Below are 18143 nucleotides of genomic sequence, written 5' to 3' on the forward strand. Positions count from 1 at the left end.
TCAAGCCAGTTCCATGTCCAGAAATAAGCCCAGCTGTGGATAGGGGTTTGGGGTGGGGACTAGGGACAGATGAATCTCTCAATTTTGATTTCTCCCACATTCAAACTTTGGAAATTTTACGTCATTTCCATCCCATTTATGAAGGCATTTGTGAACTTCAGTGATCATCTTCCTTGGTCACAGGTCTCCTGCAGAGGCACTCCAGGTGGTCTCACATGGGTCAGAGACCTGCTTGGAAACCATCAGGAGTAAGGGTCTTTAGTGTGGCAGCTCCCACACTATGGAATACCCTTCCAACTGAGATCAGCATTGCACCTACACAACTTTGTTTTTGGCATTTGCTGAAGACTTTTCTTTTCAGGTATCGTTTCCTGACAGATGAATAAATTCCAGCCACTGTTTTATTGATCTGTTTGCTTTTCCTGTAACGTGGTATTTTGTGTTTTAATTTATTGTGCACCGCTCTGATATTTCTGGATGTGGAGTGTTTATATAATTATAAATGTTATAACAACAACAACACTACATTAAAAAGTGAACTGATCATGTAATGTTAAGCTTAAAAATTAAAAACCAATCTAAGAAAATAGTTTCCTGAGAAAATATTACCTGGTTTTCTGTTTTCCTCCATGAGCCAACATTATGCTATTTAAAAAAAAGTGAACTGAATAAAATTCTCATGCATCTGCACCATCTAAATTGAATAGGTACCGCTATTCCCAGCATGGAGAGACCCATGTTGTACCTGCCTGCCATGTAGCTGTTAAAAATGAGAAACCTGCCAGAAAAAAGGAGATGGCAATTCTAATCCAGTACCACAAACCTGTCTGAATGCACGGGGATTCAAACCGGGGGTGGGGGGGTGACTCCACCAGCAATTTACCAAGCTAGCTGCATTTGGAGGTTGTTAGGGATATAACGTCATGGCCATCTAGCAGCCACCCCGGAGCTTATCGCGGAAAAACCAAATTTCCTGAGACTGCTTAAAGTCTGATTCCATTCCCTAAGTCAGGTTCTCCACAGCATAGTTGTCATGTGCCCCAACCCCCTCATTTGCCTCGGGTATGCTAGCCTGGCCCAGGGCTGTGCCTTTCACTGTGACCCCAGTCAAGGGGTGTTTCCTATCTCTGTGTTTCCCAGCACAAACCAATTAGTGTCTACTCAGAAGTAAGTCCCATTGTGATCAATGAGTCTTGTCCCCTGAATGCACACACCAGCATTTACAGAGATCCCCCTCAACTGAAATAGCACATTTTAAAGCACTACTTCCCAAAAGGCTGTAAAGCACTGTCCTGAAGCTGCAATTCTCCATTGTTTGGTTTATTCCCTTTGGAAGTCAATAATTCACACCTTCGTTCCTGAGTAGTATTGGGTTAGAAAGGGGGCTGGTTTCCCACCCCTTTGTTTCCCCTCACTGTCTTTCCCAACACAAACCTATGTGTGTCTACCCAGAAGTAACTACCACTGTGGTCAATGAGGCTTGTTCCTGAAATGCTCCCTCCTGAAGTTACTAAGATTCCCATGAATTAAATTACACATTTAGAGAGGCTTAATGTCAAAGCTTCAAAGCTTCGATTGATCACAGCAGGGCAGCAAGAACACTGTGTTTCTATAATGATAGTTTATTTAAGTAAGTAATACTTACTATTCCATAAGTAATAAGGAAGGAAGGAATCTGGGGGCTGGGAGAGACTGTTCACAGCTTTGGCAGCTTCAAGGCAGGGGGAATGCTGTGTTCCTGTGATGATTGTTGGTTTGAGGAAGTACTTAATGTGCAGGGGGAGAGAGAGAGAGAGAGAGAGAGAGAGAGAGAGAGAGAGAGAGAGAGAGATTTGGCAAGACACTGCAGGAAATCTCCCAGGATTTTATCGGAGGAGAAAGAGGGAGAGCCAGGAGGGCTCTCTTATTGGTTGAGCAGCCCCTGCCAGCCAGATGATGTTCACTCCAACCCCCCCCAACCCAGCCCACCCAGAAGTATCTTCTGTGAAGCGACTTATACTGGCACAGTGCACTGGCTCATGGAGCCCTGCACGGACAGAAGCACACCAAAGCCAATCCCTTGAGAAAATCCGGGTAATCCTCCATTTGCTTCTCTTTCTGTAGTTGTGGAGGACCCTCGCCCTCGCCAGACTTTTAAGAGCAAAGTACTCAAAGCCCTGGATGAGCTAATCTGTCAGTTTTGGTTTCTCCCACATTTGATTCTTTTTTAATCTTAAATTCTTTTCATCCTGTTTATGAAGAAATTTGCAGATTTTGTTACATACTTTAAAAAGGGGGGAGGGAACAAAAAAAATTCTCACGCATCCGTAGAGAAAACAACTGCGAGGGGCATTTACACAGGATAATCAGTGGTCATGGGAACCACTAGCTGCTGAATCTCCCTTACAAAGGCACTCCCACCTCCCCACCACCACCCCAGTCCCCATGTTTCTGGGATCATCAAGATAAAATATAGTTCAGCTCAAAAAGATGGGCTGGTTTTAGTAAAGTCTTGTCTCTTTGGTTGATGAGGATGCCACATCAGTGCCTGAAAATGAAATTATGTAAGCTTTCAAACTAAAGCTGCAAATATGAAGCACATTTAAAATATATATAATCTAGTTGGAATGATGTTGCCCAGTTAAGGGCAAAATATGTTTCCAAACCATTGCAATTCATCAGCAGATAAATTTGTTTTAGCCATTTTTAAAAACATTAATCGCATTTTGGGGGTGGGTTATTTTTAATTGGCAGTCAGTAAAGGACACTCCAATTAACCATCCCTGTTGAGGAAGAATGTCTCCTTTGGCTAGCAGAGGATGCATAGGGCAGTATCCAATTGGGCCCTTCTGCGCGCAGCCCACCCCGTCAGTTCTGGCCCATGTGTGGCCAGCCCCACTGGTCCTATCTTCAAGCAGCTCCTACCGCTCGTGTGACACGATACAGAGCTTCTGGTGGCAAGCCCCAAATCAGCCAAAACAGGGGCTTGCCTCCGAAAGTGCTATGTCATGTTGTGCAAGCAGCAGGGGCTATTTGCAGACCTGGACTGGTGAGGTTGGCCACACGTGGACCGGAACCAGTGGGGCTGGCCGTGTGCCTAAGGACCCGATTGCATACTGCCTATAGTTATTTATTTGCTAAATTTGCATGGCCACTCATCAATGTATGTTCTCTGAGCAGCTCACATAACGAAGAACAAAATACAATATTAAAATACCATAATTAAAATGCAGTCATGAAGACAATAACACGCAGGTGGATTTGTCATGAGTCTTCCTACACCTGCATTCCAACCATCTTAACACTGGGTTTGTTGCCCTTAGCTTGGGCATAAACAAAGGAACCACATGGGCAGAGAGTAACCAGGACAGGGGTGTACAACCCATGGGCCTCATGTGGCCCTCTCTGAGTGGCCCACTGAGCTTGCAGGTGCCCCATCCCTGCAACCCAATCAAGATTGCTAATGGTGGTGGGAGAGCAGCGATCCCGATCGGAATAGCTGAGGGAATGAGGAGGCGTTAGACTCCTCCCTCCCAGAGCATCCCCAAAGCAGCCCCTCCTCTGTGTGTGCGCATGCACATGCGTGTCTACGCACATGCGCCCCCCATCCCTCCAGTTGACTCCAGATGTGTCTACCTGTCAGTGTCGACAATACTGGGCTAGATTGGCCAATGGTCTGACTCTGTATAAGGCAGCTTCCTATGTTCCTAACTCCTCTTTTAAAAAATGCATCCTATGATCTATCTGAACAGGTGGAAGGTTCAGCTTAAGGGTAAGAGGCCGGGCTGCTCCTTTGATCTTTGTGGTCATTCCAGTTCTATGACGATGATGGCTGTAAAATGCCAAGTTCATGAAGCAAGGTCATAATAGACTTGAATGTGTGTGACACTGCCGGAGAGGTGATAATGTTGCAAGTGGATCTGGTTGCTACAGGAGATTTGTTTGTTTATTTGCTTGTTTGTTAGGCTTATATGCTGCATCTCCTCCACTGGCATGCTCAAGGTAGCTAACAAACATTACCATTGCACAGTGCAGGGCAAAATCATAGCCAACGTAAGAATCATCACATGGAGGGCAATTCTTGATGGAGAACTGGAAGGGGTCACTCCTTTAGCCATTGTCAGTTAAAGACAGTCTTTCCCGACTGGGGCCCCTCTACATGTGTTGGACTACAATTCGCCTCCCCCAGTGCATGGGAACTGAGGATTGAAACCAGAGCCCGTTCAAAGTGTTCTAGTAGCAGTAGCAGTGATAGAAAAATGTGTGTGCGCACACGCACGGGTATGTAAAAGGTAGAGAAAAGTTGGGATTCTTTTAATACAGACAACTGAGGAAGAGGTTTATGCCAGGAATAACATACAGACTGTGAATGCTACTACTGCCATCGAGAAGTTAGTACGGTAACAGAGCAAGGAATGGAACATGAAAGAGTGTCCGTCATAAACTTTCTACAAACACTGAGCAAAGAAAGTAGATTTTTATTAACATCTTTTGGTGCGGGAGGGGGGGACAATAGGCCACTGTTGGAAATGGCCAGTCAAACCAGCCCCATGAGATCTGAAGGTTTCAGCGTTCACTTGGTTCCATCAAAGAATCCATAAAGATTATGCTTTCACTCCTATTGCCTGAGGGAAGATGGTTTCCAGTTGCAGAAGGCTTCAGGGCATGATTATGAAGAACTGCTATACTAGCCATGGTAAAGCAGCATGAGTGCTCTATGGAGATTAACTAGTAAACCTCTGGCCCTTTCACAAGTCCTAGATACCATGTCTATCTAGGTCACTGCCTTAATGCTGGGCACAGCTGTTTCTGTGACTCCTGTCTTGTCACACAAGCCTGATAGCTGTGCCCTGTCGTTTCTGGGTCAGCCAGAGGCAAATGAATTGCAAACGAAGCATGCAGGATTGAAAGTCATGTTCAATAATAGGTAGCTATCCTGGTTGTTTGGACTCTGATTCCTGCAGTTTTTAGTAGGCCATTCACTTAACTGGTGAATCAGCCAACTGGCCATTGTGAAGCCTGATGTAAAGGATGGTGTAGGTCTTTCTCAGCCTCCTCCCTCCCAGCTAATACAAGGAATGGACACCATGCCTTGGGCTGCCAGTGTAATGTTGTTTCAGCAAAAACCTCTCTTCCCCTAGCGTATCATAAGGTCACCCCCAGAAGAAGTGCAGGCCAACCCAACTAATGTTAAATCTGCAAGACCCATCTCTTCCACCATGATGTTGGACATTCTGGCAAAAAGGTTATTTCTTTGAGAACTAAGGGTGGTTCCAGATAGACAGCTCTTAGTGTTACCAAGTAAAAGACATCAGGCAGCTATCCCATCTTTCTCTCCTTAACATATTTTTTGTGATAAATAAAAAGACAGAACTGGTAGGAAAACACAGCAGGGTTACAAACAGAAGATGATGACATCTGAGTCCCCTGCACATTTCTGTGAATGAGACAGGGTGATGGCATGATAAAAGCCTCATCTGGAAGCACTTCAATAAAACCTTAAATGGCTTGAGACTAAGTTACCTGAGGACCACCCATTCTTTCATGAACCTGCTTCAAGTCCTATCCCCTTCTGAAGTGAGTCAGACTATGACAGGAGATAGGGCCTTCTCTGTTGTGGTACTGTATCTCTGGAATTCCCGTCCCTCATGCAGTTTGCCTGGTGTTGTTTTTGTTTTCCTTTCAGTGCCAGATGAAAATCGTTTTTATTTCCCAAGGCCTTTTAATGTGATGTGATAGTACAGTTTTATTCAGAAATTTTATTATATTGTTCTGTTTATACCATTTTATTGTGATTTTATGTTTTATTGTTTTAATTATAACTTGCTATTTACTGCAAGCCTCTTAGAGCATTAGCTGAAGAGCAACCTATAAATGCTCTATGTAATATAATTAATAAAATATAATAAACCTGGAGCCCCAATTTGGCTTTCATGAGTTTCTCACCAGTCCCCCAGTATAGCTACTGTTTGGGGGAGTCTATGGGGAAGGGAGAGATTTGGCAAAAATTGGGAGGAGATGAGGGTTGGGATAATGGGTTTACTTAAAGGTCCCCTTCCCTCCTCCCAGTAATTCAAGCATAGCTTTTACTATTATCAGAACTGCTGATATGCCTGTGGTGAGCAGTGTGTATAAACTATTGTCACAATAATTCATAAACAATCCAGATGCTAATGTTTATAGCAAATGGCAGAGTTGCAAATTACCTGTTCTTTCACAGGAAGATCCAGTCCAGGCAGGAAGAAAAAGTCTGCCAGGATTAAAAACAAGCCCCAAAAGCAATTGTGTTAATCCGGCCTTAGTTTTAACAAACATGCTCATTCTACAGATGGTGAATTAGACCCATATGAATTGTGGCTCACTAGAGTTGTGTGGGCTCCTCTAAAGGCCAACCTTGCAGTTTGGGAGCTCCCTCAGTAGCTATCAGGCATGGAGCATAGGCTGAGTTCTAAGTGGTGCATGTTCTCAAATTGTTTCACTTTTTGGATATTTTAAAGGAAGGCCCCTTGGTCCAGAACATTACAACCTTCTGGAACATAACAAATGTCCTTTATTTCAGAACATTGACCTGAGCAAGCTCAAAGGTCTACAGCCTTCCATTAATACTATACCATGGGTGTTATCTCTTAGGGCATCTCTACACCAGCCCAAAATCCTGCATTTAAAACAGGGCTTTCTGCTTCCATTTGAAATGCAGGATCACCACTGACTCCGTTTACATGTGCTTCCTTTCCCCCTCCCCTTCCCCCTCCTTCTCCCCTGTAGCTGAGTCTTCCATTATCTTCCATTGATCTCGCTCCTGTTCTTGACGCTTTTACTCATTTCACAGAGGAAACTGAAGCGGAACACAACGGGGTAGTTTGATAGCTCATTATCTGCAATCTATTTAAAAATGGAACAGAGAACATTTAGTGCAGGAGACGCCCTGGAGGGCCACGGCAGGGTCACAGCATCATGTAAAGAGCTCGTAAACTTCCGTGAAGGAGCAGTCTCAATCGCAGGATAAAAGCTCAGCGTGAAGAAGCCCTTCACCTTTTGAAATATTGGTCTGTCACTGGGGCTATCCTAGATAGGAAGCACAAGGGCACCATCTTGTGGTCAGTTGTTTTTAAAAATAAGTAGGCTTGTCTTTGTTCCTGATTTTCAACTGCTGAAATGCAACGATATGCATCATTTGAGATGCAAGCACACTTACTCTCCCAGTTTTCACATCACATGGCCACCCAAGGTTGGAACAAACCCATGGAAGCTCCTTGGGTTGTTCATTCTTGGGTTGCAAGTCTGGGTAGTTCTTCCCCCAACAACCTCCAATTCTGGGTTCAGACATCATGATAAACAACCCAGGGAATGGGGCTAGTTAAAAAGAAATAAGATGGGGGCTAGTTTTAAAGTGGGGAGGTCTTCCTTGATGAAGACATGTTATGCAACAGAAAAATTCTCCACTAACTTGAAACCAAAGGTGTAAATACTTTCCACACTTGGGAGTCTCTAGAGACTAATTATTTTTCTTCCCATTTGGTTAATCGGAGTCTTCACTCTCCTCAGATGTTATGGGTATTGTTTTTAGAAAGAAACGTGGGAATGATACTCTATTTTGAGCTGGCAGGGAAAGTGTCGGATGATGCATAATTCCTACAAAGCCTTAGCACGAAGCAGCTGCACTCATATAGAGAGCCAAGTAAATTGTAATATAAATAATTATTAATAATAATACTTAGCACTTACATAATTCATTCACATGTTCAAAGCACCTCACCCACATTATCTTGCTGAACTCCTTACAACAACCCTGTAATCCAAATCAATACTATTAATCCCACGTCACAGGGCGGGGGGACTGAGGGCAAGATAGAATGGCTTGCCAAAGGCCAGGTAGTGAATTCCTGGCTGAAACTTAAGATTCAAACCAGGTCTTTCCATGATTCATTGCTTCTTCCATTTCTGTTCTACCTTGCCATCTTCCCATAATAAGATAGCCTTGCTATGCCTCCTATTAGGGAAGTGGGGTGAGAATTTGAGGGAGACTGCTCAACTCTACGAGAGCCCCTGTTCAACTTGTTGTGAGCAGAATCAAGGTGGGCACAGCCTACCTTGAGCAAGGCCCTGACATCGATTCTGCTTGCACCCACTCCTCCTCCCTAAAGGACAAGAAAGCTCTCATACAGACAGCACACGAGAGGCAGAAATTCAAGAGGAGTGGTTTCTTCCTCAGTAGGAAAATACAACAATGGGAATGCTTCACCTGTTGAATTTTTACCCTGTCCTATCAGTGTAGAAATGCAGGCACCCTGCCAGAAACACCCGGCTATTCATGCCTTCTTTATTATGCAGAAACTGAGCAGCTAGTAATACACATGGATTTTTCCCTTTTTGCTTGTAGGAGGGGATGGTCTCAACAAGAGGGGAACAGCTACGTTTGCTTCTACCACCAGCCTGGCTGTAAAGGTTTGAACGCCTGGGAAGAAAGAGAGCTCCTTACTATGCCTGCCCTCGGCAGAGTCGTTAAAGCTGTTTGCAGTTTACATTAGTCATGGAACCATCCCAGCTTAAAATGAGAGTTTTTGTAGAAGCCAAACTGCCTCAAAGCAAAGAGGCATCCTTAGGCGGTGCAAACACCCCCGTCTCTACATGGGTGCACGCTCACCCCCGTTTTCAGGTGTTCATTTGAGGACCAACCGTGGCTTTCAGAATAAGGCTGCCATGACTGCTTCGGTCTAGAAGTCATGCCTTAGAAAGAGAAATTGATTTTAGACTGTGGGATAGCAGCATTGCCTCCTCTCTCTCGCTTTTTGAAATGCCTAGTGGGGTTATGGGAAAGGAGGCTAAAAAAAGGAGAGTAAGAACGGCAAGCAGAAAACTTATATCACAGCACCCTTGTTTTGGCTCTTTGTTTTGACCAGCTGTAGCTCATCAAAGCCAGAAAATAAGCCACATCCTCAAACAGCCACCCACCCATTAAAAATACCAGAGCCAGAATAGATACTGGACTTGCAGCAACATTTCAGGGGCTGTTCTTAGTTTTCTTCTTCTTTGTTCATAAGAATTATTCTGTACATCTGTTGCTACAAACAGCTTACCACCTTATCTAGTTAAGTGCTGGTGGTAACTGCTGCCGCAAGTAATTGTGAGTCAGGACCAAACTCGACAATACGCAACAGAGAAACAAAACAGCCTATCAGCTCTTCCTTCCAGGATTTCAATTTGTCTTTCTATAAAACAATTATGGAGGCAACTTACAAACAGTAATAGAAACAAGTCAGTAACAATTAAGGGTGCAATCCTACACACGTTTAGACAGAACACCCTCCAGCTCTGAGCGTTCCCCAGCCAGCATGCTGGTAGTTGCTTAGACAATGAATGTCCTACATGTAATAGGATTGTGCCTTAAATAGCCTAAAAGAACTTGTGGGAGGAGCCTGCCCCAATTCTGTTTATTTACTAGGAAACAGCTTTGGGGGTTATAAGGGGGGGGGCTGCTTAGCCCTTTTCCTTCCCGCCAATTTTATGCTGTTAGTGCATGCTCCACAACTGCTTTCTACCTGCAGGAAGAAAGTTACAGGGGCCTTGAGTATTTTATCCTAAAGGGAGAAAAAACAATTTGGGGAGTGTGATTTTGAGTGGACAGATGGCGAAAGGGTTTAAGAAGTCCCTTCCCATGCAATTCCTGGGCTAAAACTGGCAGCCTCCCTTAGAAGGAAGGCAGGAAGGAAGGAAGGAAGAATTCTGACACTCAGGCCAAATCCCATATCTATCCTTTTTAAAACAAACAAAAACCTGGCTTAAGTTTGCTCCTCTGCCTTGAACAGCAGTTTGAGATATGGAAATGTAGCAGGGGGAAGTTTTATCTGGATGAATCTTCCCTTGCTTACTTTATGTGCTCAAGGTACAAGACAAGGTGTTGTTTCTTTTCTTAAAGTGATAACACAGGCAACCAACGTGGAATGGTACATGGGGCTAAGTGGATGTGAGCCAAACTCAAGTGGGGAAAGGGTTGATTTATTCATTCCATATCCACCTCATAGCCCTGCTCAAGTAGTATAGTAAACATGTAGTTGTAGTTGCAAACTAGACTGAGGGTGGTGCAATAACACAATTGCTTCACTGTGCATTATTAGACTCTGCCTGGATCCATCCAGTTCATAGCTCTACAGCTGCCAATGTTTTTTCTGGCAGGATTCTTGCACCTTTAGCAACTGCATAATGGGCAATCATGCAAACACTTATAGAAAAACCCTGATGGCCCCTGAGCTGCTAGGGAAAAGTAGCAAGGGGGGTGGGAAGCTACTTGTAATAGAGCTGGGGATGAGGACAGATGCTTAACCCTTCCCCACCCACAGATTTTCCCCTGCACCTCCTCCCCAAATCACATCCTTTCTCTTTCCCCATCCCATTGCTTCCATCGGGTTGCAGCTGCATGTTTGTCCTTAAAAGCAGTGGAAGATGGTGGCTCCATGTCAGTAGGGTGGTGAATCCACTCCAGGTTTCAATCTGAACCAATCAGAACTCTTAAATTGCTATCCAAGTTGTGGCAGCAGAAGCACCTTGGATAGCTCCTTGAGAGTTCTGACAGAAACCCAGAGTGGTTTCACTGCCCCACTGACATCAGAGCCACCAGCCTCCACTGCTTGCAATGTGCGCATGTAGCTGCAGGCTGATTCTGGAACTCCTGGCCTGGGGAAGTTAGGGTGGTTCACTCATTATTCACCTTTAGACAGCTCATAAAAATGATACTGTTCCACTGAGCTTTTACTGATTAAGGTCTTGATTCTAGAAGGTTCCCCTGTTTTATTGTTATGCATTTTATTTAATTTGTTTTGTTTTTGTTTTCTTTGAAACTGTTTTATTGTGGTTGTGGTTTTATTGTGACATGGCCTCGAACAGTCATTGAGTGGAGGGGTGATTCAGAAATGGTTTGAATAAATCAATAATGCAGGAAAGCAGCAGGCAGGGAAAGGGTTAAGCAGCACAAACACCCTCCCTTGATGCTTCCCAGCTCCAAATCTCCCTCCTTCTGAAGCTGATTTTTCCCTAAAGCCGTAAATATAATGCATTCAATTAAAAAGCATTTGCATATAATGTAGTTGGACTCCAAGAGAAACCTGAGTGTAAAACTGCCTAAAGCCGTAAATATAATGCATTCAATTAAAAAGCATTTGCATATAATGTAGTTGGACTCCAAGAGAAAGCGGAGTTTAAAACTGCCATGTCTGTCTCCCCATTCTTCTTTCCTTAGTTTAGATAAAGGCCTCTAAGACATCACTGTGTATGGTCGAGAAAATAAAAACAAGAGAGAGAAAAAGAGAGAGAGAAATCTCATACCTTTTACAGCAATGATTTTACATGGATTTTTAACCTGCTTATTTATCTTTTAAACATGGGAGCTTGGCAAGTTGAGAGTGCTACAGTTAAATGGGATAGTAATCATAATAATACAGCAGTCAAATATGATAGAGAAAAAGGGATCCATATACTTATTTGAACTGTAACTTGAGAATAAAAATCTGCTCATTTTGTTTTTAAGACAATGAACCTAACAGATGAGGAGCACGTTATTGTTAACTTAGAATGAAAAAGAAATACAAATGAGGAAGCCCAGAAGGAGTTCTGAAGTGTGTGTGTGTGTGTGTGTGTGTGCGCGCGCGCGCATTTTAATGGCTTTAATTGGTAGATTCATCTACTAACAGGGCAATCCTATGGTCCCACCTAGGCAGCATCCCAGAGGCCATGGAATTGTTTAGGGGAAAAAACCTCGGAGGTCTTAGACAGAACTCTGACCTTGGAGGGGGTTTTCCTGAGCAAGAGCCCTCTTCCTGGGTCCTCCCAGCCATGGAAGTTTCCACTGTGGCGTCCTCTATGTCACAGATGGGCAACGTGTGGCCCCACAGAGGTTTCAGCCTCATGATCCCTCACCGCTGACTATTCTAGCTAGGGCTGATGGGAGTTGTGGAACTCCAACCACATGGAGGGAGAGAAATGGGTGTGTCGGGGGGGTGCCAGTGGGCAGGGAGGAAGTGGCAGAAGATCCAAGGGATCGTAAGCCCACAACCACGCCCCTGACATAGAGGGGAAATTGTTTGTTTGTTTATTCATTACATTTATTGCCCTCCTTTTTCCTCCTTAAGGAACCCAAAGTGGTGTACATAATACTCCTCTTCATTTTATCCTCACAACAACAACCCTGTGAGGTAGGTTGGGCTGAGAGTCTGTAACTGGCCCAGAGTCACCCAGTGAGCTTCCATGGCCAAGTGGGGACTAGAACCTGGATCTCCAGACTCCCTAGCCACTATACCACACTGGTGGATGGAGAGGCCAAAAATGCTTCCACCATTCCTCCCACAGTCCCACCCTGCCAGCAAGAGCCCAGCAGAGCTTAGGACAGGACGGTGCCTCTGAAAACAGTGTGCTCCATCGACAGGGTTCCTTGCCCCAGGATTGCTCTGTAACTCTTTTAATCACAGATTAAAATCCCACACTTCTGTACAGGCCATCCCGACATGCCAGCTCCTTCTCTTCTGCACCAAATCTTCTGGGAAAGAACCTTAAAGACCGTCTGTTTCCCCCCTCCTCAATGGCCCAAATTTGTATTCAGAGCCAGTTACCCACAATGGAACCCAACTATGCTCAGTTGCAGTTATTGTCTCTGCATCTTTTAAACTTAGATCTTCCACAATAATTGAAGGGGTCTTGAATTTGTTTATTTTTAATTCTTTGGGGCTCAGTTGTGTTGCTATATTAGAGAATGTACTTTGTTCTATATTTCCATATTTGATGTAACCGAAAGTATTAATGATGGCTTTTCTTTCTAACAATGAGTGGCAATGTTTGTTTTGTTTGTACATTTCACACTCTAAAAACCTGTCCCTTTCCTTCCAGATCCTTGTCAAAAAGACAGTTTAACTGAAAGTTTTGCAGTATACAAACATGTTTAAATCTAACCAGTGAATTACATGATAATTAAAATCCTGACTAATTAAAAATATTTACTTGGGTGACAACAGCTTGGCTCTCTCTCTCCCTCCTCCAGAAATTTCAGCTTTGATGTTATGAAAGTTCTTTGTTTTTAGGATGGTTTTGAAGAGAACTGTCAGACCAGAGAATCTTATGAAGCATGCGCTAAGGATCTGATGGGTATTCTCTTTTATATATCAATGATGTATTTTGTTCTGCAGATTTTGTTTCTTTGCCTGTTTATTATAGATATTTTTACCACCCTTCAATCATGTTCCCAGGGCAGTGTACAAGAACAAAGCAATGAAAACGTAAATACAGAAAATATAAAAACAGTTGTATTATTTTGAAAGATGGGCTTGCTTCTAACAGAGGAGCTATTTGGCAAGACAACATGAGAGCTGCCTAGGAAGTGTTTGTGTAGGGGGCAGAGTTGAACTGAGACTGTTATGTATTGGAAAGAGAATTGACTTTCCCTCTTGATGGACTTCTTCTTTACAAGGGTTCCCAAAAAAAGATTTACTGATAGGCTGCTGCCAGTCAGGATGAACCTCCTGACACATCCTAGTCCAGGGATAGGCAACTTTTGGGGATCTGGGGCACATTTGGCAATTTAAGACACTGTTGTGGGCACCACCACAAAATGGCTGCCAGAGGAGGCATGGCATAGGAGGTGAGACAAAGGAAAAGCAACTGGACCAAAAGACTAAGTACAAAGCAGAGGTGGTGTCTGGGCCCCAACACACTAAACTCCTTTAAATCCACTGTTTTCAGCACCAACAGAAACCTATTTGTTATTTGTTTTTAAAATGTGGGAGGGGGCGGGCATCTTGGTGGATGCCAAGAAATGTGTCTGGGGACACACTGGTGCCCACGGGTGCCATGTTGCCTACCCCTACCCTAGTTGGTCCAGCTGCTTAAGGAGTTTCTGAGCTCCCTTGCCAAAGACCTCTCCTTTCAGTCCAGCCCTAGGAAAGGCTAAAAAGAAAGGTGCTTTGGATTTTCTTGCCCCAAAGCCTAGAAACACAGGACTCCACAAGAAAACCTTTTGAAAATTCTAAAAACACAAATGGTAGTTTTCTATCTTGCAGTCCTTCACACGGGAAAGAATTTAGTGAGAATTTCCTTTTAATGCAACACAGCCAAATGTCCGAATATAAAAATAGGTGGGGGGGGGGGAGATGAAGGGAAAAAGGGAAAAAACAAAGGAAGGGAACAACCACCCACAGGGAGCATTTCTAATAAGATCAAAAAGTCAGTCTAATTTATCTAGTTAAATGTTAGCTACTTGAGTAGACCCTTGTGTTCCAGAGCATATGCAGAGTTCATTGCAGAGAGAATGGTTGGAGGATGGTCTGAGAGAGAGCATCTTGGCCTCTGAGCAGATGTTATTTGGAGGGCTCTCCAGGGCCCAGTCTGCATGGAAACAGAATGAGAAGTGCTTTCTGGTTTTACCCGGATTTTCATTAAATTGGCTTTGGTCCATCAGAAGCACACGAAGCAAGAAAAGTAGAGTATACACCACGTAAAAACCTGCTTTCACAAGTCACACAAGAGCACTTTAAACTGCCTTACTTTGGGGTTGGGCGGAGTCCCACCAGTTGAAGTGAACGTCATCAACCGCAGAGATGCTAATCTGTGAGTGCGAGAGGCTTGTTCCCTGGCCTGCCCATGCTCCCACTACTGGCCACCCCCTCTCCTTCCCCTCTGTGTATTCTTTAGTTTTCAGTATATCGCAATAACGATACTGCAAAGTACCGCTGCTGCTGGCTGCCACTACTGGCCGCCCCCTCTCCTTCCCCTCTGTGAATGAAACTGCTCAGTCACCCCACTGAGTCTTTTACAAGAAAAATTCCTGACAGTGGTGCAGATAGGGCTGGACCTTGAAGCCAAAGTCCAGGGGCCCCCAAATGACAACCCAAGGAGCGGCAGGCGATGAGCACATCACGGCAGCAGAAGCAAACTCCATTTTATTCCCGTAGTCATGATGATGCTATGATTTAAGTGAGCTTAAAATGCAAAACTGCATAGGCTCAGAGTTTTGCTTTGTTTTTAATCAGAATTGGCAAATAGTTGTGTTGTTGCTATTGTTGTTCTAACCAGTGGAGGCTGGTGGCTCTGATGTCAGAGGGTCTGTAAATCCGCTGTGGGTTTCAGTCAGAACCAGCCAGAACTCAAAAGGAGCTATCCAAGCTGCTTAACCCATTTTGAGGCTAGGGTTCAGCACCTCGGAGAGCTCCTTTAGAGTTCTGACTGGTTCTGACTGAAATCCAGCATGGATTCACAGCCCCTCTGACACTGGAGCCACCAGCCTCCACTAGTTCTAACATCAGGAATCAGGGCAAGACCTACAGAAAGGCAGAGTGAGACAGTTGCCTCAGGCAGCAGATTCTGGGTATCATAAGAGCAGCAAGTTGTTAGTTACTTACTTTGTTATTATTGTATTTCTTTTGCCAGGGACGGGGAGAGGTGTTCATGGGCTTTTCTGCCTCATTTACCAAAATAATGTAGTTGGCTTTGAATGCTAAGCACCTTGACTTCAGTGGCTGGGAGGGGCCATTTGTTGCTTTGCCTCAGGCAGCAAAATGTCTTGGGCCGGCCCTGTCAGGAATGCAGAAGTAACTGTAAAGCATAGGATGGTGGTTGGGAGCGAAGAGAAATGTTAGCTGCATGGTTAAGTCCAGGGTCTAAAATAACTGAGCTGCACCACTGATTCCTGGTAAATTGTTTCCCATGTTAAGTAAATGGGAGGGTGGTGCCACCACAGGGCTGCCCCAAGACATTTTTCCATCCAAAATGTTTTCTCTCTCATGTTTACATTCATGTTTGTTTTTTTCTTACTATACCATTCTGTTGCATCACTTCATCCCCCCTTTATTACATGTTTATCCTTTCTCCGAAGAGCGCAGATCTCTGTGCATGTCCCTCTTCCTCCCACTTTCATTCTTACAGCAATCCTGTGAGGTAAGTTAAGGTGAGAGAGTATGCCTGGCCCAAGGTCATCTCATGAGCTTTGTGGCTGGTTGGGAATTTAAACCTGGGTCTTTCCCTGGTCCTAGTCCTGGTCTCATTTTCTTTTATTGCAGCTCTTGACACTGTTTTACCCCTTCACAAAATTCATGATGACTTCATATCCCCATGCGGAGAGAGAATGAGAAAAAACAGAGCTTCTCTAATCAGCCATTCTCAAGATAAGTCAAGAGCTCACAAAGAGCTGGAGAGACGGGACTGCTCGCACGTAGACAACAGGCAAGACCTGGTTCTTCATGGATTCGTGCCCAGTAACTTTCCACTCCTATGAGAATGCAACTGACCAAGTTTAAAGCACCATTAGTCTTCCAGTTCAGTTCAGCAGCAATGGCAGGTAGATGATTAAGTGTGGACAGAAGGGAGGGTGGAGTTATAAGAATTATGAACAGTGGGTTGGATTCAGATTTAGGTGCATGCAATTGGGCTGGCAGAAGAAGACCTCCCAGCCCCCTCTTCCTCACACAGACCCTCCAGCCGGTGGTACACAGAGAGTCAGGGGCTCTGCTGAATGGGGTGAGCTGTGGTTAAGGATGGATGAATCTGACAATTTTAGTTTATCTCCATTTCACATTTTTCCATTTTAAGTTCAGTTCATCTTGAACTTTGAGAATTACTCCAGTCTTAAGCTCATTCATCCTGAACTTTAAGAATTTTTTTTAAGTTTGCATGAAAATTCATAAGCATTTTTGTGCAAATTTCTCCTAGTACATGTACACATTTTTTTGCAAGCACTTTTCCCAATATAATGCATTTTTAATGTTATTTTCCCAATTTTTGTATGCATCTTTTTGGATCAGAAAACTCCATTGCAAATTTTAGAGATGTGCAAGTTTGGAAGGATTACTGAGTTTCAGTTCACACAGTAGAATGAATTTCTCCCAGATAGCCTTACTGTGTGGGGAGTGGGGTAGAGAACCATTTGGATATTCTACCTTGGAAGGCAAGAATGTCTTTGCACAGTCCTGCTGTAAAGAATGCTTCTATCTCTTTCAGTTATCTCAAGGCTATTATCTTTTCCCAGCTTCTTTCAGTTGAGCTAATCTGTTACAATGAAGGGGTTGTAACTGGCTGGCCTTCCTTTGCTAGGAAGAGATTGTTTGTTAATAGTCCGGGATGGTTGGTTTGAAGTTCCTTCGATGGGAGATAATGGCTGGGAAATAGTTGGAGATCGCCATCACAGCTTGGAGAAGGTGATTTCCCACCCCCAGCTAAAGGTATGGGCTGGTGTACAATTTGTGTGAAAAAAGGGCCAATTTGCCATTTGATAAAAGTGGAGAGAGATGAAGAAAGCTGAAGGCACCTCAGGAGTGAAGGACCTTTTTCTCTCCCTGGGGGTCTCATGTGTTGTAGCATATCAGCTGCCTTATAGGACTGCACGCTGTTTGCCTCCACCCGTGCTCTCCTTCTATATTTGTAAGCAAAGCATAACTTACAAAAATGTTATATGTCTCCAGTGTTCTCTCAGCTTAAGGAAATCCTACCAGGTTGTGGTGCTGACCTTAGAATTTCTCACAACTTAGGACCAGTCAATCTTTATGGATAACGGGCACCAATAGCAGGGGGGAAAGCTCCACTGGTTCTGAGGACCTTTAATTCTTCTTTACAAGGCTCCATTAAGAGGAAGGAAAAAACAGAGCAGCAGGAGTGAATGCTCAAATGTGTCAACAGATTGTCAGCAGCACCAGAAGAAGCACCAAGTAGAACAACAGGGTGACACTGGACCTTGCAATCAAGTAAGTGCTAGAAATTGGGACATTCCAAGCATTTATTTTCACTGTGAGCTTCTTACTTCGTCCTAGTTTGCAGGTCCAGCCCTATTATTGGGTAGAGTGAGGCAGCTGCCCCAGGTGTCAGATGATGGAGGGGAGCAATAATGAGGTGCTGGAGGATAGAGCTGTGTTTGCCTTACCGCCTGTGCTGCGTTCCCTAAGCTAGCCTGCTGTCCTCAAGTGTGGTGAAGGCAGCCAGCGTTGAAATAAGATTCAAGTGCCAGTCTGGCAATCTTTAGTATGTGGAATGGCAGCGGGAGGGCGTGCCTTCTTTGCCTGAGGCAGCAAAATGTCTTGCTGGCTTGCATTTATGGATCGTCTGCTTCTACTGACTTCCTTCTCACTAAATAAAGTTTGCTTTTCTTGTCTGGACTGACTAATTAATTGACATGCTTCTGAGAGGGCTCTCTTCATCTC

Source organism: Heloderma suspectum, chromosome 7 (assembly GCF_057233095.1).
Source record: "Heloderma suspectum isolate Gila_16-S chromosome 7, 16-S_ref, whole genome shotgun sequence".
Lineage (NCBI taxonomy): Eukaryota > Metazoa > Chordata > Lepidosauria > Squamata > Helodermatidae > Heloderma > Heloderma suspectum.